The sequence below is a fragment of the Odontesthes bonariensis genome, chromosome 5 (genome assembly GCF_027942865.1).
Source record: "Odontesthes bonariensis isolate fOdoBon6 chromosome 5, fOdoBon6.hap1, whole genome shotgun sequence".
NCBI lineage: Eukaryota > Metazoa > Chordata > Actinopteri > Atheriniformes > Atherinopsidae > Odontesthes > Odontesthes bonariensis.
In genome coordinates this window covers 11,951,740-11,977,265 of record NC_134510.1, presented here as the reverse complement: position 1 = coordinate 11,977,265, position 25,526 = coordinate 11,951,740, and the positions used below count along the sequence as shown (strand labels likewise).

At 46.4% G+C, this 25,526-nt stretch overlaps 32 non-coding genes across 32 annotated transcripts; 22 read left to right on the top strand and 10 right to left on the bottom strand.

Moving 5' to 3' along the window:
* The first annotated feature begins 161 nt into the window (after nt 1-161).
* On the top strand, nt 162-244 carry trnal-aag (transfer RNA leucine (anticodon AAG)). The gene has a single exon. It is a non-coding gene; the product is annotated as a tRNA-Leu (tRNA).
* Nucleotides 245-1,635: 1,391 nt separating this feature from the next.
* Nucleotides 1,636-1,707, bottom strand: trnad-guc (transfer RNA aspartic acid (anticodon GUC)). Its single transcript has one exon. It is a non-coding gene; the product is annotated as a tRNA-Asp (tRNA).
* A 250-nt stretch (nt 1,708-1,957) lies between these two features.
* On the top strand, nt 1,958-2,040 carry trnal-aag (transfer RNA leucine (anticodon AAG)). Its single transcript has one exon. It is a non-coding gene; the product is annotated as a tRNA-Leu (tRNA).
* Nucleotides 2,041-2,855: 815 nt separating this feature from the next.
* trnal-aag (transfer RNA leucine (anticodon AAG)) lies at nt 2,856-2,938 on the top strand. The gene has a single exon. It is a non-coding gene; the product is annotated as a tRNA-Leu (tRNA).
* Nucleotides 2,939-4,329: 1,391 nt separating this feature from the next.
* On the bottom strand, nt 4,330-4,401 carry trnad-guc (transfer RNA aspartic acid (anticodon GUC)). The gene has a single exon. It is a non-coding gene; the product is annotated as a tRNA-Asp (tRNA).
* A 250-nt stretch (nt 4,402-4,651) lies between these two features.
* Nucleotides 4,652-4,734, top strand: trnal-aag (transfer RNA leucine (anticodon AAG)). Its single transcript has one exon. It is a non-coding gene; the product is annotated as a tRNA-Leu (tRNA).
* Nucleotides 4,735-5,549: 815 nt separating this feature from the next.
* Nucleotides 5,550-5,632, top strand: trnal-aag (transfer RNA leucine (anticodon AAG)). Its single transcript has one exon. It is a non-coding gene; the product is annotated as a tRNA-Leu (tRNA).
* An 815-nt stretch (nt 5,633-6,447) lies between these two features.
* Nucleotides 6,448-6,530, top strand: trnal-aag (transfer RNA leucine (anticodon AAG)). The gene has a single exon. It is a non-coding gene; the product is annotated as a tRNA-Leu (tRNA).
* A 493-nt stretch (nt 6,531-7,023) lies between these two features.
* Nucleotides 7,024-7,095, bottom strand: trnad-guc (transfer RNA aspartic acid (anticodon GUC)). The gene has a single exon. It is a non-coding gene; the product is annotated as a tRNA-Asp (tRNA).
* Nucleotides 7,096-7,345: 250 nt separating this feature from the next.
* Nucleotides 7,346-7,428, top strand: trnal-cag (transfer RNA leucine (anticodon CAG)). Its single transcript has one exon. It is a non-coding gene; the product is annotated as a tRNA-Leu (tRNA).
* Nucleotides 7,429-7,921: 493 nt separating this feature from the next.
* trnad-guc (transfer RNA aspartic acid (anticodon GUC)) lies at nt 7,922-7,993 on the bottom strand. Its single transcript has one exon. It is a non-coding gene; the product is annotated as a tRNA-Asp (tRNA).
* A 250-nt stretch (nt 7,994-8,243) lies between these two features.
* On the top strand, nt 8,244-8,326 carry trnal-aag (transfer RNA leucine (anticodon AAG)). Its single transcript has one exon. It is a non-coding gene; the product is annotated as a tRNA-Leu (tRNA).
* Nucleotides 8,327-9,141: 815 nt separating this feature from the next.
* trnal-aag (transfer RNA leucine (anticodon AAG)) lies at nt 9,142-9,224 on the top strand. The gene has a single exon. It is a non-coding gene; the product is annotated as a tRNA-Leu (tRNA).
* Nucleotides 9,225-10,039: 815 nt separating this feature from the next.
* trnal-aag (transfer RNA leucine (anticodon AAG)) lies at nt 10,040-10,122 on the top strand. Its single transcript has one exon. It is a non-coding gene; the product is annotated as a tRNA-Leu (tRNA).
* A 493-nt stretch (nt 10,123-10,615) lies between these two features.
* On the bottom strand, nt 10,616-10,687 carry trnad-guc (transfer RNA aspartic acid (anticodon GUC)). The gene has a single exon. It is a non-coding gene; the product is annotated as a tRNA-Asp (tRNA).
* A 250-nt stretch (nt 10,688-10,937) lies between these two features.
* On the top strand, nt 10,938-11,020 carry trnal-cag (transfer RNA leucine (anticodon CAG)). Its single transcript has one exon. It is a non-coding gene; the product is annotated as a tRNA-Leu (tRNA).
* Nucleotides 11,021-11,835: 815 nt separating this feature from the next.
* Nucleotides 11,836-11,918, top strand: trnal-aag (transfer RNA leucine (anticodon AAG)). The gene has a single exon. It is a non-coding gene; the product is annotated as a tRNA-Leu (tRNA).
* Nucleotides 11,919-13,309: 1,391 nt separating this feature from the next.
* trnad-guc (transfer RNA aspartic acid (anticodon GUC)) lies at nt 13,310-13,381 on the bottom strand. The gene has a single exon. It is a non-coding gene; the product is annotated as a tRNA-Asp (tRNA).
* A 250-nt stretch (nt 13,382-13,631) lies between these two features.
* Nucleotides 13,632-13,714, top strand: trnal-aag (transfer RNA leucine (anticodon AAG)). Its single transcript has one exon. It is a non-coding gene; the product is annotated as a tRNA-Leu (tRNA).
* Nucleotides 13,715-14,529: 815 nt separating this feature from the next.
* trnal-aag (transfer RNA leucine (anticodon AAG)) lies at nt 14,530-14,612 on the top strand. Its single transcript has one exon. It is a non-coding gene; the product is annotated as a tRNA-Leu (tRNA).
* Nucleotides 14,613-16,003: 1,391 nt separating this feature from the next.
* trnad-guc (transfer RNA aspartic acid (anticodon GUC)) lies at nt 16,004-16,075 on the bottom strand. Its single transcript has one exon. It is a non-coding gene; the product is annotated as a tRNA-Asp (tRNA).
* Nucleotides 16,076-16,325: 250 nt separating this feature from the next.
* Nucleotides 16,326-16,408, top strand: trnal-aag (transfer RNA leucine (anticodon AAG)). The gene has a single exon. It is a non-coding gene; the product is annotated as a tRNA-Leu (tRNA).
* Nucleotides 16,409-17,223: 815 nt separating this feature from the next.
* On the top strand, nt 17,224-17,306 carry trnal-caa (transfer RNA leucine (anticodon CAA)). The gene has a single exon. It is a non-coding gene; the product is annotated as a tRNA-Leu (tRNA).
* A 493-nt stretch (nt 17,307-17,799) lies between these two features.
* On the bottom strand, nt 17,800-17,871 carry trnad-guc (transfer RNA aspartic acid (anticodon GUC)). The gene has a single exon. It is a non-coding gene; the product is annotated as a tRNA-Asp (tRNA).
* Nucleotides 17,872-19,019: 1,148 nt separating this feature from the next.
* trnal-aag (transfer RNA leucine (anticodon AAG)) lies at nt 19,020-19,102 on the top strand. Its single transcript has one exon. It is a non-coding gene; the product is annotated as a tRNA-Leu (tRNA).
* An 815-nt stretch (nt 19,103-19,917) lies between these two features.
* trnal-aag (transfer RNA leucine (anticodon AAG)) lies at nt 19,918-20,000 on the top strand. Its single transcript has one exon. It is a non-coding gene; the product is annotated as a tRNA-Leu (tRNA).
* Nucleotides 20,001-21,391: 1,391 nt separating this feature from the next.
* Nucleotides 21,392-21,463, bottom strand: trnad-guc (transfer RNA aspartic acid (anticodon GUC)). The gene has a single exon. It is a non-coding gene; the product is annotated as a tRNA-Asp (tRNA).
* Nucleotides 21,464-21,713: 250 nt separating this feature from the next.
* Nucleotides 21,714-21,796, top strand: trnal-aag (transfer RNA leucine (anticodon AAG)). Its single transcript has one exon. It is a non-coding gene; the product is annotated as a tRNA-Leu (tRNA).
* An 815-nt stretch (nt 21,797-22,611) lies between these two features.
* trnal-caa (transfer RNA leucine (anticodon CAA)) lies at nt 22,612-22,694 on the top strand. Its single transcript has one exon. It is a non-coding gene; the product is annotated as a tRNA-Leu (tRNA).
* Nucleotides 22,695-23,187: 493 nt separating this feature from the next.
* On the bottom strand, nt 23,188-23,259 carry trnad-guc (transfer RNA aspartic acid (anticodon GUC)). Its single transcript has one exon. It is a non-coding gene; the product is annotated as a tRNA-Asp (tRNA).
* Nucleotides 23,260-24,407: 1,148 nt separating this feature from the next.
* Nucleotides 24,408-24,490, top strand: trnal-aag (transfer RNA leucine (anticodon AAG)). Its single transcript has one exon. It is a non-coding gene; the product is annotated as a tRNA-Leu (tRNA).
* An 815-nt stretch (nt 24,491-25,305) lies between these two features.
* On the top strand, nt 25,306-25,388 carry trnal-aag (transfer RNA leucine (anticodon AAG)). The gene has a single exon. It is a non-coding gene; the product is annotated as a tRNA-Leu (tRNA).
* The last annotated feature ends 138 nt before the right edge of the window (nt 25,389-25,526 follow it).

Here is a 25,526-nt window from a genome sequence, read left to right as displayed (position 1 = left end):
GGAAAATTGCTATCACAGTCCCATCACTCAGAAGGAGAGTCTTCCATGAAGCTGCATGCCTCGTCAATATTCCCCTTCAACACGAAGAAAACGCAGACCCACATATTCGCTGGAATGATGCCTGGGCCCGCTGACAGTGTCGTCAAATATTCCTTTTAGTAGTCAGGATGGCCGAGCGGTCTAAGGCGCTGCGTTAAGGTCGCAGTCTCCCCTGGAGTCGTGGGTTCAAATCCCACTTCTGACATTGCAGAGATCTCCTAGAGGACCATTTTCACTGGCAAGGCAACTCAAGTTTACTCCTTGTTTAGCAATACCATGTCGTATTGCTATTCTGCCACTGCATCATCTAGTTTAAAGATTATTGTGGCCGCTTTACCTCCGAAGAGTTCTTGCTTCCAAATGCTATGCCTACTATTTGTTTGCATCAGGAGCCCTGTTAAACAACAGCCAAGACACTTGTTGCATGAGAATCTTCTGACCACAGCTCAACAAGCTGTGTTGTCACAACCTTCTACAGTGCTTTGGGCAGGACAGAATCATTAGCAAAAGGCACATTGTTGATTATAAGGTCTTGGTTTGCACTTAACACCATAGTAAACGGGAAAGGGCTTTTGACCGAAGCAACCTGGCCTCATGTTGGGCTATTTGAAGGGGGCTATTGACATTTAGGCCGAAGATGGGTGAGAGTATCAAAGCAATCATCACTTGGTGGCAGGCAGCTGATAAAAGACCTAGCTCTCCCCGTCGGGGAATCGAACCCTGATCTTCCGCGTGACAGGCGGAGATACTGTCCATTATACTAACGAGGAATTTCTGTGTGACTGACACAGTCGTCAGATGAAAAGACAACTATCGGCAAGGAGTGAAATAAGATTTTCGTGTCCCGTTTTAAGGTGCAGGAAAATTGCTATCACAGTCCCATCACTCAGAAGGAGAGTCTTCCATGAAGCTGCATGCCTCGTCAATATTCCCCTTCAACACGAACACAACGCAGACCCACATATTCGCTGGAATGATGCCTGGGCCCGCCGACAGTGTCGTCAAATATTCCTTTTAGTAGTCAGGATGGCCGAGCAGTCTAAGGCGCTGCGTTAAGGTAGCAGTCTCCCCTGGAGGCGTGGGTTCAAATCCCACTTCTGACATTGCAGATTTCTCCTAGAGAAAAATTTTCACTGGCAAGGCAACCAAAGTTTACTCCTTGCTTAGCAATACCATGTCGTATTGCTATTCTGCCACTGCATCATCTAGTTTAAAGATTATTGTGGCCGCTTTACCTCCGAAGAGTTCTTGCTTCCAAATGCTATGCCTACTATTTGTTTGCCTCAGGAGACCTGTTAAACAACAGCCAAGACACTTGTTGCATGAGAATCTTCTGACCACAGCTCAACAAGCTGTGTTGTCACAACCTTCTACAGTGCTTTGGGCAGGACAGAATCATTAGCAAAAGGAACATTGCTGATTATAAGGTCTTGGTTTGCACTTAACACCATAGTAAACGGGAAAGGGCTTTTGACCGAAGCAACCTGGCCTCATGTTAGGCTATTTTAAGGGGGCTATTGACATTTAGGCCGAAGATGGGTGAGAGTATCAAAACAATCATCACTTGGTGGCAGGCAGCTGATAAAAGCCCATTTTCTCCCCGTCGGGGAATCGAACCCCGATCTTCCGCGTGACAGGCGGAGATACTGTCCATTATACTAACGAGGAATTTCTGTGTGACTGACACAGTCGTCAGATGAAAAGACAACTATCGCCAAGGAGTGAAATAAGATTTTGGTGTTCCGTTTCAAGGTGCAGGAAAATTGCTATCACAGTCCCATCACTCAGAAGGAGAGTCTTCCATGAAGCTGCATGCCTCGTCAATATTCCCCTTCAACACGAACACAACGCAGACCCACATATTCGCTGGAATGATGCCTGGGCCCGCCGACAGTGTCATCAAATATTCCTTTTAGCAGTCAGGATGGCCGAGCGGTCTAAGGCGCTGCGTTAAGGTCGCAGTCTCCCCTGGAGGCGTGGGTTCAAATCCCACTTCTGACATTGCAGATTTCTCCTAGAAAAAAATTTTCACTGGCAAGGCAACCCAAGTTTACTCCTTGCTTAGCAATACCATGTCGTATTGCTATTCTACCACTGCATCATCTAGTTTAAAGATTATTGTGGCTGCTTTACCTCCGAAGAGTTCTTGCTTCCAAATGCTATGCCTACTATTTGTTTGCCTCAGGAGACCTGTTAAACAACAGCCAAGACACTTGTTGCATGAGAATCTTCTGACCACAGCTCAACAAGCTGTGTTGTCACAACCTTCTACAGTGCTTTGGGCAGGACAGAAACATTAGCAAAAGGAACATTGTTGATTATAAGGTCTTGGTTTGCACTTAACACCATTGTAAACGGGAAAGGGCTTTTGACCGAAGCAACCTGGCCTCATGTTAGGCTATTTGAAGGGGGCTATTGACATTTAGGCCGAAGATGGGTGAGAGTATCAAAACAATCATCACTTGGTGGCAGGCAGCTGATAAAAGACAGAGCTCTCCCCATCGGGGAATCTAACCCCGATCTTCCGCGTGACATGCGGAGATACTATCCATTATACTAACGAGGAATTTCTGCGTGACTGACACAGTCGTCAGATGAAAAGACAACTATCGCCAAGGAGTGAAATAAGATTTTCGTGTCCCGTTTCAAGGTGCAGGAAAATTGCTATCACAGTCCCATCACTCAGAAGGAGAGTCTTCCATGAAGCTGCATGCCTCGTCAATATTCCCCTTCAACACGAAGAAAACGCAGACCCACATATTCGCTGGAATGATGCCTGGGCCCGCTGACAGTGTCGTCAAATATTCCTTTTAGTAGTCAGGATGGCCGAGCGGTCTAAGGCGCTGCGTTAAGGTCGCAGTCTCCCCTGGAGTCGTGGGTTCAAATCCCACTTCTGACATTGCAGAGATCTCCTAGAGGACCATTTTCACTGGCAAGGCAACTCAAGTTTACTCCTTGTTTAGCAATACCATGTCGTATTGCTATTCTGCCACTGCATCATCTAGTTTAAAGATTATTGTGGCCGCTTTACCTCCGAAGAGTTCTTGCTTCCAAATGCTATGCCTACTATTTGTTTGCATCAGGAGCCCTGTTAAACAACAGCCAAGACACTTGTTGCATGAGAATCTTCTGACCACAGCTCAACAAGCTGTGTTGTCACAACCTTCTACAGTGCTTTGGGCAGGACAGAATCATTAGCAAAAGGCACATTGTTGATTATAAGGTCTTGGTTTGCACTTAACACCATAGTAAACGGGAAAGGGCTTTTGACCGAAGCAACCTGGCCTCATGTTAGGCTATTTGAAGGGGGCTATTGACATTTAGGCCGAAGATGGGTGAGAGTATCAAAGCAATCATCACTTGGTGGCAGGCAGCTGATAAAAGACCTAGCTCTCCCCGTCGGGGAATCGAACCCTGATCTTCCGCGTGACAGGCGGAGATACTGTCCATTATACTAACGAGGAATTTCTGTGTGACTGACACAGTCGTCAGATGAAAAGACAACTATCGGCAAGGAGTGAAATAAGATTTTCGTGTCCCGTTTTAAGGTGCAGGAAAATTGCTATCACAGTCCCATCACTCAGAAGGAGAGTCTTCCATGAAGCTGCATGCCTCGTCAATATTCCCCTTCAACACGAACACAACGCAGACCCACATATTCGCTGGAATGATGCCTGGGCCCGCCGACAGTGTCGTCAAATATTCCTTTTAGTAGTCAGGATGGCCGAGCAGTCTAAGGCGCTGCGTTAAGGTAGCAGTCTCCCCTGGAGGCGTGGGTTCAAATCCCACTTCTGACATTGCAGATTTCTCCTAGAGAAAAATTTTCACTGGCAAGGCAACCAAAGTTTACTCCTTGCTTAGCAATACCATGTCGTATTGCTATTCTGCCACTGCATCATCTAGTTTAAAGATTATTGTGGCCGCTTTACCTCCGAAGAGTTCTTGCTTCCAAATGCTATGCCTACTATTTGTTTGCCTCAGGAGACCTGTTAAACAACAGCCAAGACACTTGTTGCATGAGAATCTTCTGACCACAGCTCAACAAGCTGTGTTGTCACAACCTTCTACAGTGCTTTGGGCAGGACAGAATCATTAGCAAAAGGAACATTGCTGATTATAAGGTCTTGGTTTGCACTTAACACCATAGTAAACGGGAAAGGGCTTTTGACCGAAGCAACCTGGCCTCATGTTAGGCTATTTTAAGGGGGCTATTGACATTTAGGCCGAAGATGGGTGAGAGTATCAAAACAATCATCACTTGGTGGCAGGCAGCTGATAAAAGCCCATTTTCTCCCCGTCGGGGAATCGAACCCCGATCTTCCGCGTGACAGGCGGAGATACTGTCCATTATACTAACGAGGAATTTCTGTGTGACTGACACAGTCGTCAGATGAAAAGACAACTATCGCCAAGGAGTGAAATAAGATTTTGGTGTTCCGTTTCAAGGTGCAGGAAAATTGCTATCACAGTCCCATCACTCAGAAGGAGAGTCTTCCATGAAGCTGCATGCCTCGTCAATATTCCCCTTCAACACGAACACAACGCAGACCCACATATTCGCTTGAATGATGCCTGGGCCCGCCGACAGTGTCATCAAATATTCCTTTTAGCAGTCAGGATGGCCGAGCGGTCTAAGGCGCTGCGTTAAGGTCGCAGTCTCCCCTGGAGGCGTGGATTCAAATCCCACTTCTGACATTGCAGATTTCTCCTAGAGAAAAATTTTCACTGGCAAGGCAACCCAAGTTTACTCCTTGCTTAGCAATACCATGTCGTATTGCTATTCTGCCACTGCATCATCTAGTTTAAAGATTATTGTGGCTGCTTTACCTCCGAAGAGTTCTTGCTTCCAAATGCTATGCCTACTATTTGTTTGCCTCAGGAGACCTGTTAAACAACAGCCAAGACACTTGTTGCATGAGAATCTTCTGACCACAGCTCAACAAGCTGTGTTGTCACAACCTTCTACAGTGCTTTGGGCAGGACAGAAACATTAGCAAAAGGAACATTGTTGATTATAAGGTCTTGGTTTGCACTTAACACCATTGTAAACGGGAAAGGGCTTTTGACCGAAGCAACCTGGCCTCATGTTAGGCTATTTGAAGGGGGCTATTGACATTTAGGCCGAAGATGGGTGAGAGTATCAAAGCAATCATCACTTGGTGGCAGGCAGCTGATAAAAGCCCATTTTCTCCCCATCGGGGAATCTAACCCCGATCTTCCGCGTGACATGCGGAGATACTATCCATTATACTAACGAGGAATTTCTGTGTGACTGACACAGTCGTCAGATGAAAAGACAACTATCGCCAAGGAGTGAAATAAGATTTTCGTGTCCCGTTTCAAGGTGCAGGAAAATTGCTATCACAGTCCCATCACTCAGAAGGAGAGTCTTCCATGAAGCTGCATGCCTCGTCAATATTCCCCTTCAACACGAAGAAAACGCAGACCCACATATTCGCTGGAATGATGCCTGGGCCCGCTGACAGTGTCGTCAAATATTCCTTTTAGTAGTCAGGATGGCCGAGCGGTCTAAGGCGCTGCGTTAAGGTCGCAGTCTCCCCTGGAGTCGTGGGTTCAAATCCCACTTCTGACATTGCAGAGATCTCCTAGAGGACCATTTTCACTGGCAAGGCAACTCAAGTTTACTCCTTGTTTAGCAATACCATGTCGTATTGCTATTCTGCCACTGCATCATCTAGTTTAAAGATTATTGTGGCCGCTTTACCTCCGAAGAGTTCTTGCTTCCAAATGCTATGCCTACTATTTGTTTGCATCAGGAGCCCTGTTAAACAACAGCCAAGACACTTGTTGCATGAGAATCTTCTGACCACAGCTCAACAAGCTGTGTTGTCACAACCTTCTACAGTGCTTTGGGCAGGACAGAATCATTAGCAAAAGGCACATTGTTGATTATAAGGTCTTGGTTTGCACTTAACACCATAGTAAACGGGAAAGGGCTTTTGACCGAAGCAACCTGGCCTCATGTTAGGCTATTTTAAGGGGGCTATTGACATTTAGGCCGAAGATGGGTGAGAGTATCAAAACAATCATCACTTGGTGGCAGGCAGCTGATAAAAGCCCATTTTCTCCCCGTCGGGGAATCGAACCCCGATCTTCCGCGTGACAGGCGGAGATACTGTCCATTATACTAACTAGGAATTTCTGTGTGACTGACACAGTCGTCAGATGAAAAGACAACTATCGCCAAGGAGTGAAATAAGATTTTGGTGTTCCGTTTCAAGGTGCAGGAAAATTGCTATCACAGTCCCATCACTCAGAAGGAGAGTCTTCCATGAAGCTGCATGCCTCGTCAATATTCCCCTTCAACACGAACACAACGAAGACCCACATATTCGCTGGAATGATGCCTGGGCCCGCCGACAGTGTCATCAAATATTCCTTTTAGCAGTCAGGATGGCCGAGCGGTCTAAGGCGCTGCGTTAAGGTCGCAGTCTCCCCTGGAGGCGTGGGTTCAAATCCCACTTCTGACATTGCAGATTTCTCCTAGAAAAAAATTTTCACTGGCAAGGCAACCCAAGTTTACTCCTTGCTTAGCAATACCATGTCGTATTGCTATTCTACCACTGCATCATCTAGTTTAAAGATTATTGTGGCTGCTTTACCTCCGAAGAGTTCTTGCTTCCAAATGCTATGCCTACTATTTGTTTGCCTCAGGAGACCTGTTAAACAACAGCCAAGACACTTGTTGCATGAGAATCTTCTGACCACAGCTCAACAAGCTGTGTTGTCACAACCTTCTACAGTGCTTTGGGCAGGACAGAAACATTAGCAAAAGGAACATTGTTGATTATAAGGTCTTGGTTTGCACTTAACACCATTGTAAACGGGAAAGGGCTTTTGACCGAAGCAACCTGGCCTCATGTTAGGCTATTTGAAGGGGGCTATTGACATTTAGGCCGAAGATGGGTGAGAGTATCAAAACAATCATCACTTGGTGGCAGGCAGCTGATAAAAGACCTAGCTCTCCCCGTCGGGGAATCGAACCCCGATCTTCCGCGTGACAGGCGGAGATACTATCCATTATACTAACGAGGAATTTCTGTGTGACTGACACAGTCGTCAGATGAAAAGACAACTATCGGCAAGGAGTGAAATAAGATTTTCTTGTCCCGTTTCAAGGTGCAGGAAAATTGCTATCACAGTCCCATCACTCAGAACGAGAGTCTTCCATGAAGCTGCATGCCTCGTCAATATTCCCCTTCAACACGAAGACAACGCAGACCCACATATTCGCTGGAATGATGCCTGGGCCCGCCGACAGTGTCGTCAAATATTCCTTTTAGTAGTCAGGATGGCCGAGCGGTCTAAGGCGCTGTGTTCAGGTCGCAGTCTCCCCTGGAGGCGTGGGTTCAAATCCCACTTCTGACATTGCAGAGTTCTCCTAGAGGACCATTTTCACTGGCAAGGCAACTCAAGTTTACTCCTTGCTTAGCAATACCATGTCGTATTGCTATTCTGCCACTGCATCATCTAGTTTAAAGATTATTGTGAACGCTTTACCTCCGAAGAGTTCTTGCTTCCAAATGCTATGCCTACTATTTGTTTGCCTCCGGAGCCCTGTTAAACAACAGCCAAGACACTTGTTGCATGAGAATCTTCTGACCACAGCTCAACAAGCTGTGTTGTCACAACCTTCTACAGTGCTTTGGGCAGGACAGAATCATTAGCAAAAGGAACATTGTTGATTATAAGGTCTTGGTTTGCACTTAACACCATAGTAAACGGGAAAGGGCTTTTGACCGAAGAAACCTGGCCTCATGTTAGGCTATTTGAAGGGGGCTATTGACATTTAGGCCGAAGATGGGTGAGAGTATCAAAACAATCATCACTTGGTGGCAGGCAGCTGATAAAAGCCCATTTTCTCCCCGTCGGGGAATCGAACCCCGATCTTCCGCGTGACAGGCGGAGATACTGTCCATTATACTAACGAGGAATTTCTGTGTGACTGACACAGTCGTCAGATGAAAAGACAACTATCGCCAAGGAGTGAAATAAGATTTTGGTGTTCCGTTTCAAGGTGCAGGAAAATTGCTATCACAGTCCCATGACTCAGAAGGAGAGTCTTCCATGAAGCTGCATGCCTCGTCAATATTCCCCTTCAACACGAACACAACGCAGACCCACATATTCGCTGGAATGATGCCTGGGCCCGCCGACAGTGTCATCAAATATTCCTTTTAGCAGTCAGGATGGCCGAGCGGTCTAAGGCGCTGCGTTAAGGTCGCAGTCTCCCCTGGAGGCGTGGGTTCAAATCCCACTTCTGACATTGCAGATTTCTCCTAGAAAAAAATTTTCACTGGCAAGGCAACCCAAGTTTACTCCTTGCTTAGCAATACCATGTCGTATTGCTATTCTACCACTGCATCATCTAGTTTAAAGATTATTGTGGCTGCTTTACCTCCGAAGAGTTCTTGCTTCCAAATGCTATGCCTACTATTTGTTTGCCTCAGGAGACCTGTTAAACAACAGCCAAGACACTTGTTGCATGAGAATCTTCTGACCACAGCTCAACAAGCTGTGTTGTCACAACCTTCTACAGTGCTTTGGGCAGGACAGAAACATTAGCAAAAGGAACATTGTTGATTATAAGGTCTTGGTTTGCACTTAACACCATTGTAAACGGGAAAGGGCTTTTGACCGAAGCAACCTGGCCTCATGTTAGGCTATTTGAAGGGGGCTATTGACATTTAGGCCGAAGATGGGTGAGAGTATCAAAACAATCATCACTTGGTGGCAGGCAGCTGATAAAAGACAGAGCTCTCCCCATCGGGGAATCTAACCCCGATCTTCCGCGTGACATGCGGAGATACTATCCATTATACTAACGAGGAATTTCTGTGTGACTGACACAGTCGTCAGATGAAAAGACAACTATCGCCAAGGAGTGAAATAAGATTTTCGTGTCCCGTTTCAAGGTGCAGGAAAATTGCTATCACAGTCCCATCACTCAGAAGGAGAGTCTTCCATGAAGCTGCATGCCTCGTCAATATTCCCCTTCAACACGAAGAAAACGCAGACCCACATATTCGCTGGAATGATGCCTGGGCCCGCTGACAGTGTCGTCAAATATTCCTTTTAGTAGTCAGGATGGCCGAGCGGTCTAAGGCGCTGCGTTAAGGTCGCAGTCTCCCCTGGAGTCGTGGGTTCAAATCCCACTTCTGACATTGCAGAGATCTCCTAGAGGACCATTTTCACTGGCAAGGCAACTCAAGTTTACTCCTTGTTTAGCAATACCATGTCGTATTGCTATTCTGCCACTGCATCATCTAGTTTAAAGATTATTGTGGCCGCTTTACCTCCGAAGAGTTCTTGCTTCCAAATGCTATGCCTACTATTTGTTTGCATCAGGAGCCCTGTTAAACAACAGCCAAGACACTTGTTGCATGAGAATCTTCTGACCACAGCTCAACAAGCTGTGTTGTCACAACCTTCTACAGTGCTTTGGGCAGGACAGAATCATTAGCAAAAGGCACATTGTTGATTATAAGGTCTTGGTTTGCACTTAACACCATAGTAAACGGGAAAGGGCTTTTGACCGAAGCAACCTGGCCTCATGTTAGGCTATTTTAAGGGGGCTATTGACATTTAGGCCGAAGATGGGTGAGAGTATCAAAACAATCATCACTTGGTGGCAGGCAGCTGATAAAAGCCCATTTTCTCCCCGTCGGGGAATCGAACCCCGATCTTCCGCGTGACAGGCGGAGATACTGTCCATTATACTAACTAGGAATTTCTGTGTGACTGACACAGTCGTCAGATGAAAAGACAACTATCGCCAAGGAGTGAAATAAGATTTTGGTGTTCCGTTTCAAGGTGCAGGAAAATTGCTATCACAGTCCCATCACTCAGAAGGAGAGTCTTCCATGAAGCTGCATGCCTCGTCAATATTCCCCTTCAACACGAACACAACGAAGACCCACATATTCGCTGGAATGATGCCTGGGCCCGCCGACAGTGTCATCAAATATTCCTTTTAGCAGTCAGGATGGCCGAGCGGTCTAAGGCGCTGCGTTAAGGTCGCAGTCTCCCCTGGAGGCGTGGGTTCAAATCCCTCTTCTGACATTGCAGATTTCTCCTAGAAAAAAATTTTCACTGGCAAGGCAACCCAAGTTTACTCCTTGCTTAGCAATACCATGTCGTATTGCTATTCTACCACTGCATCATCTAGTTTAAAGATTATTGTGGCTGCTTTACCTCCGAAGAGTTCTTGCTTCCAAATGCTATGCCTACTATTTGTTTGCCTCAGGAGACCTGTTAAACAACAGCCAAGACACTTGTTGCATGAGAATCTTCTGACCACAGCTCAACAAGCTGTGTTGTCACAACCTTCTACAGTGCTTTGGGCAGGACAGAAACATTAGCAAAAGGAACATTGTTGATTATAAGGTCTTGGTTTGCACTTAACACCATTGTAAACGGGAAAGGGCTTTTGACCGAAGCAACCTGGCCTCATGTTAGGCTATTTGAAGGGGGCTATTGACATTTAGGCCGAAGATGGGTGAGAGTATCAAAACAATCATCACTTGGTGGCAGGCAGCTGATAAAAGACCTAGCTCTCCCCGTCGGGGAATCGAACCCCGATCTTCCGCGTGACAGGCGGAGATACTATCCATTATACTAACGAGGAATTTCTGTGTGACTGACACAGTCGTCAGATGAAAAGACAACTATCGGCAAGGAGTGAAATAAGATTTTCTTGTCCCGTTTCAAGGTGCAGGAAAATTGCTATCACAGTCCCATCACTCAGAACGAGAGTCTTCCATGAAGCTGCATGCCTCGTCAATATTCCCCTTCAACACGAAGACAACGCAGACCCACATATTCGCTGGAATGATGCCTGGGCCCGCCGACAGTGTCGTCAAATATTCCTTTTAGTAGTCAGGATGGCCGAGCGGTCTAAGGCGCTGTGTTCAGGTCGCAGTCTCCCCTGGAGGCGTGGGTTCAAATCCCACTTCTGACATTGCAGAGTTCTCCTAGAGGACCATTTTCACTGGCAAGGCAACTCAAGTTTACTCCTTGCTTAGCAATACCATGTCGTATTGCTATTCTGCCACTGCATCATCTAGTTTAAAGATTATTGTGAACGCTTTACCTCCGAAGAGTTCTTGCTTCCAAATGCTATGCCTACTATTTGTTTGCCTCCGGAGCCCTGTTAAACAACAGCCAAGACACTTGTTGCATGAGAATCTTCTGACCACAGCTCAACAAGCTGTGTTGTCACAACCTTCTACAGTGCTTTGGGCAGGACAGAATCATTAGCAAAAGGAACATTGTTGATTATAAGGTCTTGGTTTGCACTTAACACCATAGTAAACGGGAAAGGGCTTTTGACCGAAGCAACCTGGCCTCATGTTAGGCTATTTGAAGGGGGCTATTGACATTTAGGCCGAAGATGGGTGAGAGTATCAAAACAATCATCACTTGGTGGCAGGCAGCTGATAAAAGACAGAGCTCTCCCCATCGGGGAATCTAACCCCGATCTTCCGCGTGACATGCGGAGATACTATCCATTATACTAACGAGGAATTTCTGTGTGACTGACACAGTCGTCAGATGAAAAGACAACTATCGCCAAGGAGTGAAATAAGATTTTCGTGTCCCGTTTCAAGGTGCAGGAAAATTGCTATCACAGTCCCATCACTCAGAAGGAGAGTCTTCCATGAAGCTGCATGCCTCGTCAATATTCCCCTTCAACACGAAGAAAACGCAGACCCACATATTCGCTGGAATGATGCCTGGGCCCGCTGACAGTGTCGTCAAATATTCCTTTTAGTAGTCAGGATGGCCGAGCGGTCTAAGGCGCTGCGTTAAGGTCGCAGTCTCCCCTGGAGTCGTGGGTTCAAATCCCACTTCTGACATTGCAGAGATCTCCTAGAGGACCATTTTCACTGGCAAGGCAACTCAAGTTTACTCCTTGTTTAGCAATACCATGTCGTATTGCTATTCTGCCACTGCATCATCTAGTTTAAAGATTATTGTGGCCGCTTTACCTCCGAAGAGTTCTTGCTTCCAAATGCTATGCCTACTATTTGTTTGCATCAGGAGCCCTGTTAAACAACAGCCAAGACACTTGTTGCATGAGAATCTTCTGACCACAGCTCAACAAGCTGTGTTGTCACAACCTTCTACAGTGCTTTGGGCAGGACAGAATCATTAGCAAAAGGCACATTGTTGATTATAAGGTCTTGGTTTGCACTTAACACCATAGTAAACGGGAAAGGGCTTTTGACCGAAGCAACCTGGCCTCATGTTGGGCTATTTGAAGGGGGCTATTGACATTTAGGCCGAAGATGGGTGAGAGTATCAAAGCAATCATCACTTGGTGGCAGGCAGCTGATAAAAGACCTAGCTCTCCCCGTCGGGGAATCGAACCCTGATCTTCCGCGTGACAGGCGGAGATACTGTCCATTATACTAACGAGGAATTTCTGTGTGACTGACACAGTCGTCAGATGAAAAGACAACTATCGGCAAGGAGTGAAATAAGATTTTCGTGTCCCGTTTTAAGGTGCAGGAAAATTGCTATCACAGTCCCATCACTCAGAAGGAGAGTCTTCCATGAAGCTGCATGCCTCGTCAATATTCCCCTTCAACACGAACACAACGCAGACCCACATATTCGCTGGAATGATGCCTGGGCCCGCCGACAGTGTCGTCAAATATTCCTTTTAGTAGTCAGGATGGCCGAGCAGTCTAAGGCGCTGCGTTAAGGTAGCAGTCTCCCCTGGAGGCGTGGGTTCAAATCCCACTTCTGACATTGCAGATTTCTCCTAGAGAAAAATTTTCACTGGCAAGGCAACCAAAGTTTACTCCTTGCTTAGCAATACCATGTCGTATTGCTATTCTGCCACTGCATCATCTAGTTTAAAGATTATTGTGGCCGCTTTACCTCCGAAGAGTTCTTGCTTCCAAATGCTATGCCTACTATTTGTTTGCCTCAGGAGACCTGTTAAACAACAGCCAAGACACTTGTTGCATGAGAATCTTCTGACCACAGCTCAACAAGCTGTGTTGTCACAACCTTCTACAGTGCTTTGGGCAGGACAGAATCATTAGCAAAAGGAACATTGCTGATTATAAGGTCTTGGTTTGCACTTAACACCATAGTAAACGGGAAAGGGCTTTTGACCGAAGCAACCTGGCCTCATGTTAGGCTATTTTAAGGGGGCTATTGACATTTAGGCCGAAGATGGGTGAGAGTATCAAAACAATCATCACTTGGTGGCAGGCAGCTGATAAAAGCCCATTTTCTCCCCGTCGGGGAATCGAACCCCGATCTTCCGCGTGACAGGCGGAGATACTGTCCATTATACTAACGAGGAATTTCTGTGTGACTGACACAGTCGTCAGATGAAAAGACAACTATCGCCAAGGAGTGAAATAAGATTTTGGTGTTCCGTTTCAAGGTGCAGGAAAATTGCTATCACAGTCCCATCACTCAGAAGGAGAGTCTTCCATGAAGCTGCATGCCTCGTCAATATTCCCCTTCAACACGAACACAACGCAGACCCACATATTCGCTGGAATGATGCCTGGGCCCGCCGACAGTGTCATCAAATATTCCTTTTAGCAGTCAGGATGGCCGAGCGGTCTAAGGCGCTGCGTTAAGGTCGCAGTCTCCCCTGGAGGCGTGGGTTCAAATCCCACTTCTGACATTGCAGATTTCTCCTAGAAAAAAATTTTCACTGGCAAGGCAACCCAAGTTTACTCCTTGCTTAGCAATACCATGTCGTATTGCTATTCTACCACTGCATCATCTAGTTTAAAGATTATTGTGGCTGCTTTACCTCCGAAGAGTTCTTGCTTCCAAATGCTATGCCTACTATTTGTTTGCCTCAGGAGACCTGTTAAACAACAGCCAAGACACTTGTTGCATGAGAATCTTCTGACCACAGCTCAACAAGCTGTGTTGTCACAACCTTCTACAGTGCTTTGGGCAGGACAGAAACATTAGCAAAAGGAACATTGTTGATTATAAGGTCTTGGTTTGCACTTAACACCATTGTAAACGGGAAAGGGCTTTTGACCGAAGCAACCTGGCCTCATGTTAGGCTATTTGAAGGGGGCTATTGACATTTAGGCCGAAGATGGGTGAGAGTATCAAAACAATCATCACTTGGTGGCAGGCAGCTGATAAAAGACAGAGCTCTCCCCATCGGGGAATCTAACCCCGATCTTCCGCGTGACATGCGGAGATACTATCCATTATACTAACGAGGAATTTCTGTGTGACTGACACAGTCGTCAGATGAAAAGACAACTATCGCCAAGGAGTGAAATAAGATTTTCGTGTCCCGTTTCAAGGTGCAGGAAAATTGCTATCACAGTCCCATCACTCAGAAGGAGAGTCTTCCATGAAGCTGCATGCCTCGTCAATATTCCCCTTCAACACGAAGAAAACGCAGACCCACATATTCGCTGGAATGATGCCTGGGCCCGCTGACAGTGTCGTCAAATATTCCTTTTAGTAGTCAGGATGGCCGAGCGGTCTAAGGCGCTGCGTTAAGGTCGCAGTCTCCCCTGGAGTCGTGGGTTCAAATCCCACTTCTGACATTGCAGAGATCTCCTAGAGGACCATTTTCACTGGCAAGGCAACTCAAGTTTACTCCTTGTTTAGCAATACCATGTCGTATTGCTATTCTGCCACTGCATCATCTAGTTTAAAGATTATTGTGGCCGCTTTACCTCCGAAGAGTTCTTGCTTCCAAATGCTATGCCTACTATTTGTTTGCATCAGGAGCCCTGTTAAACAACAGCCAAGACACTTGTTGCATGAGAATCTTCTGACCACAGCTCAACAAGCTGTGTTGTCACAACCTTCTACAGTGCTTTGGGCAGGACAGAATCATTAGCAAAAGGCACATTGTTGATTATAAGGTCTTGGTTTGCACTTAACACCATAGTAAACGGGAAAGGGCTTTTGACCGAAGCAACCTGGCCTCATGTTAGGCTATTTGAAGGGGGCTATTGACATTTAGGCCGAAGATGGGTGAGAGTATCAAAGCAATCATCACTTGGTGGCAGGCAGCTGATAAAAGACCTAGCTCTCCCCGTCGGGGAATCGAACCCTGATCTTCCGCGTGACAGGCGGAGATACTGTCCATTATACTAACGAGGAATTTCTGTGTGACTGACACAGTCGTCAGATGAAAAGACAACTATCGGCAAGGAGTGAAATAAGATTTTCGTGTCCCGTTTTAAGGTGCAGGAAAATTGCTATCACAGTCCCATCACTCAGAAGGAGAGTCTTCCATGAAGCTGCATGCCTCGTCAATATTCCCCTTCAACACGAACACAACGCAGACCCACATATTCGCTGGAATGATGCCTGGGCCCGCCGACAGTGTCGTCAAATATTCCTTTTAGTAGTCAGGATGGCCGAGCAGTCTAAGGCGCTGCGTTAAGGTAGCAGTCTCCCCTGGAGGCGTGGGTTCAAATCCCACTTCTGACATTGCAGATTTCTCCTAGAGAAAAATTTTCACTGGCAAGGCAACCAAAGTTTACTCCTTGCTTAGCAATACCATGTCGTATTGCTATTCTGCCACTGCATCATCTAGTTTAAAGATTATTGTGGCCGCTTTACCTCCGAAGAGTTCTTGCTTCCAAATGCTATGCCTACTATTTGTTTGCCTCAGGAGACCTGTTAAACAACAGCCAAGACACTTGTTGCATGAGAATCTTCTGACCACAGCTCAACAAGCTGTGTTGTCACAACCTTCTACAGTGCTTTGGGCAGGACAGAATCATTAGCAAAAGGAACATTGCTGATTATAAGGTCTTGGTTTGCACTTAACACCATAGTAAACGGGAAAGGGCTTTTGACCGAAGCAACCTGGCCTCATGTTAGGCTATTTTAAGGGGGCTATTGACATTTAGGCCGAAGATGGGTGAGAGTATCAAAACAATCATCACTTGGTGGCAGGCAGCTGATAAAAGCCCATTTTCTCCCCGTCGGGGAATCGAACCCCGATCTTCCGCGTGACAGGCGGAGATACTGTCCATTATACTAACGAGGAATTTCTGTGTGACTGACACAGTCGTCAGATGAAAAGACAACTATCGCCAAGGAGTGAAATAAGATTTTGGTGTTCCGTTTCAAGGTGCAGGAAAATTGCTATCACAGTCCCATCACTCAGAAGGAGAGTCTTCCATGAAGCTGCATGCCTCGTCAATATTCCCCTTCAACACGAACACAACGCAGACCCACATATTCGCTGGAATGATGCCTGGGCCCGCCGACAGTGTCATCAAATATTCCTTTTAGCAGTCAGGATGGCCGAGCGGTCTAAGGCGCTGCGTTAAGGTCGCAGTCTCCCCTGGAGGCGTGGGTTCAAATCCCACTTCTGACATTGCAGATTTCTCCTAGAAAAAAATTTTCACTGGCAAGGCAACCCAAGTTTACTCCTTGCTTAGCAATACCATGTCGTATTGCTATTCTACCACTGCATCATCTAGTTTAAAGATTATTGTGGCTGCTTTACCTCCGAAGAGTTCTTGCTTCCAAATGCTATGCCTACTATTTGTTTGCCTCAGGAGACCTGTTAAACAACAGCCAAGACACTTGTTGCATGAGAATCTTCTGACCACAGCTCAACAAGCTGTGTTGTCACAACCTTCTACAGTGCTTTGGGCAGGACAGAAACATTAGCAAAAGGAACATTGTTGATTATAAGGTCTTGGTTTGCACTTAACACCATTGTAAACGGGAAAGGGCTTTTGACCGAAGCAACCTGGCCTCATGTTAGGCTATTTGAAGGGGGCTATTGACATTTAGGCCGAAGATGGGTGAGAGTATCAAAACAATCATCACTTGGTGGCAGGCAGCTGATAAAAGACAGAGCTCTCCCCATCGGGGAATCTAACCCCGATCTTCCGCGTAACATGCGGAGATACTATCCATTATACTAACGAGGAATTTCTGTGTGACTGACACAGTCGTCAGATGAAAAGACAACTATCGCCAAGGAGTGAAATAAGATTTTCGTGTCCCGTTTCAAGGTGCAGGAAAATTGCTATCACAGTCCCATCACTCAGAAGGAGAGTCTTCCATGAAGCTGCATGCCTCGTCAATATTCCCCTTCAACACGAAGACAACGCAGACCCACATATTCGCTGGAATGATGCCTGGGCCCGCTGACAGTGTCGTCAAATATTCCTTTTAGTAGTCAGGATGGCCGAGCGGTCTAAGGCGCTGCGTTCAAGTCGCAGTCTCCCCTGGAGTCGTGGGTTCAAATCCCACTTCTGACATTGCAGAGATCTCCTAGAGGACCATTTTCTCTGGCAAGGCAACTCAAGTTTACTCCTTGCTTAGCAATACCATGTCGTATTGCTATTCTGCCACTGCATCATCTAGTTTAAAGATTATTGTTGCCGCTTTACCTCCGAAGAGTTCTTGCTACCAAATGCTATGCCTACTATTTGTTTGCATCAGGAGCCCTGTTAAACAACAGCCAAGACACTTGTTGCATGAGAATCTTCTGACCACAGCTCAACAAGCTGTGTTGTCACAACCTTCTACAGTGCTTTGGGCAGGACAGAATCATTAGCAAAAGGCACATTGTTGATTATAAGGTCTTGGTTTGCACTTAACACCATAGTAAACGGGAAAGGGCTTTTTACCGAAGCAACCTGGCCTCATGTTAGGCTATTTGAAGGGGGCTATTGACATTTAGGCCGAAGATGGGTGAGAGTATCAAAGCAATCATCACTTGGTGGCAGGCAGCTGATAAAAGACCTAGCTCTCCCCGTCGGGGAATCGAACCCCGATCTTCCGCGTGACAGGCGGAGATACTGTCCATTATACTAACGAGGAATTTCTGTGTGACTGACACAGTCGTCAGATGAAAAGACAACTATCGCCAAGGAGTGAAATAAGATTTTCGTGTCCCGTTTCAAGGTGCAGGAAAATTGCTATCACAGTCCCATCACTCAGAAGGAGAGTCTTCCATGAAGCTGCATGCCTCGTCAATATTCCCCTTCAACACGAACACAACGCAGACCCACATATTCGCTGGAATGATGCCTGGGCCCGCCGACAGTGTCGTCAAATATTCCTTTTAGTAGTCAGGATGGCCGAGCAGTCTAAGGCGCTGCGTTAAGTTCGCAGTCTCCCCTGGAGGATTGGGTTCAAATCCCACTTCTGACATTGCAGAGTTCTCCTAGAGGACCATTTTCACTGGCAAGGCAACTCAAGTTTACTCCTTGCTTAGCAATACCATGTCGTATTGCTATTCTGCCACTGCATCATCTAGTTTAAAGATTATTGTGGCCGCTTTACCTCCGAAGAGTTCTTGCTTCCAAATGCTATGCCTACTATTTGTTTGCCTCAGGAGACCTGTTAAACAACAGCCAAGACACTTGTTGCATGAGAATCTTCTGACCACAGCTCAACAAGCTGTGTTGTCACAACCTTCTACAGTGCTTTGGGCAGGACAGAATCATTAGCAAAAGGCACATTGTTGATTATAAGGTCTTGGTTTGCACTTAACACCATTGTAAACGGGAAAGGGCTTTTGACCGAAGAAACCTGGCATCATGTTGGGCTATTTGAAGGGGGCTATTGACATTTAGGCCGAAGATGGGTGAGAGTATCAAAGCAATCATCACTTGGTGGCAGGCAGCTGATAAAAGCCCATTTTCTCCACGTCGGGGAATCGAACCCCGATCTTCCGCGTGACAGGCGGAGATACTGTCCATTATACTAACGAGGAATTTCTGTGTGACTGACACAGTCGTCAGATGAAAAGACAACTATCGCCAAGGAGTGAAATAAGATTTTGGTGTTCCGTTTCAAGGTGCAGGAAAATTGCTATCACAGTCCCATCACTCAGAAGGAGAGTCTTCCATGAAGCTGCATGCCTCGTCAATATTCCCCTTCAACACGAACACAACGCAGACCCACATATTCGCTGGAATGATGCCTGGGCCCGCCGACAGTGTCATCAAATATTCCTTTTAGCAGTCAGGATGGCCGAGCGGTCTAAGGCGCTGCGTTAAGGTCGCAGTCTCCCCTGGAGGCGTGGATTCAAATCCCACTTCTGACATTGCAGATTTCTCCTAGAGAAAAATTTTCACTGGCAAGGCAACCCAAGTTTACTCCTTGCTTAGCAATACCATGTCGTATTGCTATTCTGCCACTGCATCATCTAGTTTAAAGATTATTGTGGCTGCTTTACCTCCGAAGAGTTCTTGCTTCCAAATGCTATGCCTACTATTTGTTTGCCTCAGGAGACCTGTTAAACAACAGCCAAGACACTTGTTGCATGAGAATCTTCTGACCACAGCTCAACAAGCTGTGTTGTCACAACCTTCTACAGTGCTTTGGGCAGGACAGAAACATTAGCAAAAGGAACATTGTTGATTATAAGGTCTTGGTTTGCACTTAACACCATTGTAAACGGGAAAGGGCTTTTGACCGAAGCAACCTGGCCTCATGTTAGGCTATTTGAAGGGGGCTATTGACATTTAGGCCGAAGATGGGTGAGAGTATCAAAACAATCATCACTTGGTGGCAGGCAGCTGATAAAAGACAGAGCTCTCCCCATCGGGGAATCTAACCCCGATCTTCCGCGTGACATGCGGAGATACTATCCATTATACTAACGAGGAATTTCTGTGTGACTGACACAGTCGTCAGATGAAAAGACAACTATCGCCAAGGAGTGAAATAAGATTTTCGTGTCCCGTTTCAAGGTGCAGGAAAATTGCTATCACAGTCCCATCACTCAGAAGGAGAGTCTTCCATGAAGCTGCATGCCTCGTCAATATTCCCCTTCAACACGAAGAAAACGCAGACCCACATATTCGCTGGAATGATGCCTGGGCCCGCTGACAGTGTCGTCAAATATTCCTTTTAGTAGTCAGGATGGCCGAGCGGTCTAAGGCGCTGCGTTAAGGTCGCAGTCTCCCCTGGAGTCGTGGGTTCAAATCCCACTTCTGACATTGCAGAGATCTCCTAGAGGACCATTTTCACTGGCAAGGCAACTCAAGTTTACTCCTTGTTTAGCAATACCATGTCGTATTGCTATTCTGCCACTGCATCATCTAGTTTAAAGATTATTGTGGCCGCTTTACCTCCGAAGAGTTCTTGCTTCCAAATGCTATGCCTACTATTTGTTTGCATCAGGAGCCCTGTTAAACAACAGCCAAGACACTTGTTGCATGAGAATCTTCTGACCACAGCTCAACAAGCTGTGTTGTCACAACCTTCTACAGTGCTTTGGGCAGGACAGAATCATTAGCAAAAGGCACATTGTTGATTATAAGGTCTTGGTTTGCACTTAACACCATAGTAAACGGGAAAGGGCTTTTGACCGAAGCAACCTGGCCTCATGTTAGGCTATTTGAAGGGGGCTATTGACATTTAGGCCGAAGATGGGTGAGAGTATCAAAGCAATCATCACTTGGTGGCAGGCAGCTGATAAAAGACCTAGCTCTCCCCGTCGGGGAATCGAACCCTGATCTTCCGCGTGACAGGCGGAGATACTGTCCATTATACTAACGAGGAATTTCTGTGTGACTGACACAGTCGTCAGATGAAAAGACAACTATCGGCAAGGAGTGAAATAAGATTTTCGTGTCCCGTTTTAAGGTGCAGGAAAATTGCTATCACAGTCCCATCACTCAGAAGGAGAGTCTTCCATGAAGCTGCATGCCTCGTCAATATTCCCCTTCAACACGAACACAACGCAGACCCACATATTCGCTGGAATGATGCCTGGGCCCGCCGACAGTGTCGTCAAATATTCCTTTTAGTAGTCAGGATGGCCGAGCAGTCTAAGGCGCTGCGTTAAGGTAGCAGTCTCCCCTGGAGGCGTGGGTTCAAATCCCACTTCTGACATTGCAGATTTCTCCTAGAGAAAAATTTTCACTGGCAAGGCAACCAAAGTTTACTCCTTGCTTAGCAATACCATGTCGTATTGCTATTCTGCCACTGCATCATCTAGTTTAAAGATTATTGTGGCCGCTTTACCTCCGAAGAGTTCTTGCTTCCAAATGCTATGCCTACTATTTGTTTGCCTCAGGAGACCTGTTAAACAACAGCCAAGACACTTGTTGCATGAGAATCTTCTGACCACAGCTCAACAAGCTGTGTTGTCACAACCTTCTACAGTGCTTTGGGCAGGACAGAATCATTAGCAAAAGGAACATTGCTGATTATAAGGTCTTGGTTTGCACTTAACACCATAGTAAACGGGAAAGGGCTTTTGACCGAAGCAACCTGGCCTCATGTTAGGCTATTTTAAGGGGGCTATTGACATTTAGGCCGAAGATGGGTGAGAGTATCAAAACAATCATCACTTGGTGGCAGGCAGCTGATAAAAGCCCATTTTCTCCCCGTCGGGGAATCGAACCCCGATCTTCCGCGTGACAGGCGGAGATACTGTCCATTATACTAACGAGGAATTTCTGTGTGACTGACACAGTCGTCAGATGAAAAGACAACTATCGCCAAGGAGTGAAATAAGATTTTGGTGTTCCGTTTCAAGGTGCAGGAAAATTGCTATCACAGTCCCATCACTCAGAAGGAGAGTCTTCCATGAAGCTGCATGCCTCGTCAATATTCCCCTTCAACACGAACACAACGCAGACCCACATATTCGCTGGAATGATGCCTGGGCCCGCCGACAGTGTCATCAAATATTCCTTTTAGCAGTCAGGATGGCCGAGCGGTCTAAGGCGCTGCGTTAAGGTCGCAGTCTCCCCTGGAGGCGTGGGTTCAAATCCCACTTCTGACATTGCAGATTTCTCCTAGAAAAAAATTTTCACTGGCAAGGCAACCCAAGTTTACTCCTTGCTTAGCAATACCATGTCGTATTGCTATTCTACCACTGCATCATCTAGTTTAAAGATTATTGTGGCTGCTTTACCTCCGAAGAGTTCTTGCTTCCAAATGCTATGCCTACTATTTGTTTGCCTCAGGAGACCTGTTAAACAACAGCCAAGACACTTGTTGCATGAGAATCTTCTGACCACAGCTCAACAAGCTGTGTTGTCACAACCTTCTACAGTGCTTTGGGCAGGACAGAAACATTAGCAAAAGGAACATTGTTGATTATAAGGTCTTGGTTTGCACTTAACACCATTGTAAACGGGAAAGGGCTTTTGACCGAAGCAACCTGGCCTCATGTTAGGCTATTTGAAGGGGGCTATTGACATTTAGGCCGAAGATGGGTGAGAGTATCAAAACAATCATCACTTGGTGGCAGGCAGCTGATAAAAGACAGAGCTCTCCCCATCGGGGAATCTAACCCCGATCTTCCGCGTAACATGCGGAGATACTATCCATTATACTAACGAGGAATTTCTGTGTGACTGACACAGTCGTCAGATGAAAAGACAACTATCGCCAAGGAGTGAAATAAGATTTTCGTGTCCCGTTTCAAGGTGCAGGAAAATTGCTATCACAGTCCCATCACTCAGAAGGAGAGTCTTCCATGAAGCTGCATGCCTCGTCAATATTCCCCTTCAACACGAAGACAACGCAGACCCACATATTCGCTGGAATGATGCCTGGGCCCGCTGACAGTGTCGTCAAATATTCCTTTTAGTAGTCAGGATGGCCGAGCGGTCTAAGGCGCTGCGTTCAAGTCGCAGTCTCCCCTGGAGTCGTGGGTTCAAATCCCACTTCTGACATTGCAGAGATCTCCTAGAGGACCATTTTCTCTGGCAAGGCAACTCAAGTTTACTCCTTGCTTAGCAATACCATGTCGTATTGCTATTCTGCCACTGCATCATCTAGTTTAAAGATTATTGTTGCCGCTTTACCTCCGAAGAGTTCTTGCTACCAAATGCTATGCCTACTATTTGTTTGCATCAGGAGCCCTGTTAAACAACAGCCAAGACACTTGTTGCATGAGAATCTTCTGACCACAGCTCAACAAGCTGTGTTGTCACAACCTTCTACAGTGCTTTGGGCAGGACAGAATCATTAGCAAAAGGCACATTGTTGATTATAAGGTCTTGGTTTGCACTTAACACCATAGTAAACGGGAAAGGGCTTTTTACCGAAGCAACCTGGCCTCATGTTAGGCTATTTGAAGGGGGCTATTGACATTTAGGCCGAAGATGGGTGAGAGTATCAAAGCAATCATCACTTGGTGGCAGGCAGCTGATAAAAGACCTAGCTCTCCCCGTCGGGGAATCGAACCCCGATCTTCCGCGTGACAGGCGGAGATACTGTCCATTATACTAACGAGGAATTTCTGTGTGACTGACACAGTCGTCAGATGAAAAGACAACTATCGCCAAGGAGTGAAATAAGATTTTCGTGTCCCGTTTCAAGGTGCAGGAAAATTGCTATCACAGTCCCATCACTCAGAAGGAGAGTCTTCCATGAAGCTGCATGCCTCGTCAATATTCCCCTTCAACACGAACACAACGCAGACCCACATATTCGCTGGAATGATGCCTGGGCCCGCCGACAGTGTCGTCAAATATTCCTTTTAGTAGTCAGGATGGCCGAGCAGTCTAAGGCGCTGCGTTAAGTTCGCAGTCTCCCCTGGAGGATTGGGTTCAAATCCCACTTCTGACATTGCAGAGTTCTCCTAGAGGACCATTTTCACTGGCAAGGCAACTCAAGTTTACTCCTTGCTTAGCAATACCATGTCGTATTGCTATTCTGCCACTGCATCATCTAGTTTAAAGATTATTGTGGCCGCTTTACCTCCGAAGAGTTCTTGCTTCCAAATGCTATGCCTACTATTTGTTTGCCTCAGGAGACCTGTTAAACAACAGCCAAGACACTTGTTGCATGAGAATCTTCTGACCACAGCTCAACAAGCTGTGTTGTCACAACCTTCTACAGTGCTTTGGGCAGGACAGAATCATTAGCAAAAGGCACATTGTTGATTATAAGGTCTTGGTTTGCACTTAACACCATTGTAAACGGGAAAGGGCTTTTGACCGAAGAAACCTGGCATCATGTTGGGCTATTTGAAGGGGGCTATTGACATTTAGGCCGAAGATGGGTGAGAGTATCAAAGCAATCATCACTTGGTGGCAGGCAGCTGATAAAAGCCCATTTTCTCCACGTCGGGGAATCGAACCCCGATCTTCCGCGTGACAGGCGGAGATACTGTCCATTATACTAACGAGGAATTTCTGTGTGACTGACACAGTCGTCAGATGAAAAGACAACTATCGCCAAGGAGTGAAATAAGATTTTGGTGTTCCGTTTCAAGGTGCAGGAAAATTGCTATCACAGTCCCATCACTCAGAAGGAGAGTCTTCCATGAAGCTGCATGCCTCGTCAATATTCCCCTTCAACACGAACACAACGCAGACCCACATATTCGCTGGAATGATGCCTGGGCCCGCCGACAGTGTCATCAAATATTCCTTTTAGCAGTCAGGATGGCCGAGCGGTCTAAGGCGCTGCGTTAAGGTCGCAGTCTCCCCTGGAGGCGTGGATTCAAATCCCACTTCTGACATTGCAGATTTCTCCTAGAGAAAAATTTTCACTGGCAAGGCAACCCAAGTTTACTCCTTGCTTAGCAATACCATGTCGTATTGCTATTCTGCCACTGCATCATCTAGTTTAAAGATTATTGTGGCTGCTTTACCTCCGAAGAGTTCTTGCTTCCAAATGCTATGCCTACTATTTGTTTGCCTCAGGAGACCTGTTAAACAACAGCCAAGACACTTGTTGCATGAGAATCTTCTGACCACAGCTCAACAAGCTGTGTTGTCACAACCTTCTACAGTGCTTTGGGCAGGACAGAAACATTAGCAAAAGGAACATTGTTGATTATAAGGTCTTGGTTTGCACTTAACACCATTGTAAACGGGAAAGGGCTTTTGACCGAAGCAACCTGGCCTCATGTTAGGCTATTTGAAGGGGGCTATTGACATTTAGGCCGAAGATGGGTGAGAGTATCAAAACAATCATCACTTGGTGGCAGGCAGCTGATAAAAGACAGAGCTCTCCCCATCGGGGAATCTAACCCCGATCTTCCGCGTGACATGCGGAGATACTATCCATTATACTAACGAGGAATTTCTGTGTGACTGACACAGTCGTCAGATGAAAAGACAACTATCGCCAAGGAGTGAAATAAGATTTTCGTGTCCCGTTTCAAGGTGCAGGAAAATTGCTATCACAGTCCCATCACTCAGAAGGAGAGTCTTCCATGAAGCTGCATGCCTCGTCAATATTCCCCTTCAACACGAAGAAAACGCAGACCCACATATTCGCTGGAATGATGCCTGGGCCCGCTGACAGTGTCGTCAAATATTCCTTTTAGTAGTCAGGATGGCCGAGCGGTCTAAGGCGCTGCGTTAAGGTCGCAGTCTCCCCTGGAGTCGTGGGTTCAAATCCCACTTCTGACATTGCAGAGATCTCCTAGAGGACCATTTTCACTGGCAAGGCAACTCAAGTTTACTCCTTGTTTAGCAATACCATGTCGTATTGCTATTCTGCCACTGCATCATCTAGTTTAAAGATTATTGTGGCCGCTTTACCTCCGA